Below are 756 nucleotides of genomic sequence, written 5' to 3' on the forward strand. Positions count from 1 at the left end.
GGAAACTGGGAATGGAGAAATTTACATGTAAATAAAGAAAATATCTAAAAAAATAAAAATAAAAAAAAGAAAAAAAAGAAAATATATTAAGAAAAAGTAATTGTTACTTCCTGTTGTTTTTGTTGTAAGAGGTGGAATTAGGTTTGTGTGGATTTGTTGAAAGATTACCTTCTTGCTTCTTCTAGGGTGTAGTTTTGCTCCTTATATTGATGTTTTCCATCTATTATCCATTGTAGGTATGGATTTATGGAAAGATATTGTGTAAATTTTGTTTTGTCATGGAATATCTTGTTTTCTCCATCTATGATAATTGAGAGTTTTGCTTGGTATAGTAGTCTGGACTGGCATTTGTGTTCTTGTAGAGTCTGTATGACATCTGCCCAGGATCTTCTAGCTTTCATAGTCTCTGGTGAGAAGTCTGCCGTAATTCTGTTAAGCCTGCCTTTATATGTTACTTGCCTTTTTTTCCCTTACTGCTTTTAAAATTCTTTCTTTGTTTAATACATTTGGTGTTTTGATTATTATGTGACGGGAGGAATTTCTTTTTTGGTCCAGTCTATTTGGAGTTCTGTAGGCTTCTTGTATGTTCATGAGCATCTCTTTCTTTACATTAGGGAACTTTTCTTCTAGAATTTTGTTGAAGATATTTACTGGCCCATTACATTGTGAGTCTTCACTCTCTTCTATTCCTATTATCCTTAGGTTTGGTCTTCTCAGTGCGTCCTGGATTTCCTGAATGTTTTGGGTTAGGAGCTT

The 756-nt window shown here is 33.3% G+C and overlaps 1 pseudogene; it reads left to right on the forward strand.

Moving 5' to 3' along the window:
* Positions 1–756, forward strand: part of LOC116098517 — a 10929-nt pseudogene that overhangs the window by 8673 nt on the left and 1500 nt on the right.

This window comes from Mastomys coucha, unplaced genomic scaffold, assembly GCF_008632895.1.
Source record: "Mastomys coucha isolate ucsf_1 unplaced genomic scaffold, UCSF_Mcou_1 pScaffold20, whole genome shotgun sequence".
Lineage (NCBI taxonomy): Eukaryota > Metazoa > Chordata > Mammalia > Rodentia > Muridae > Mastomys > Mastomys coucha.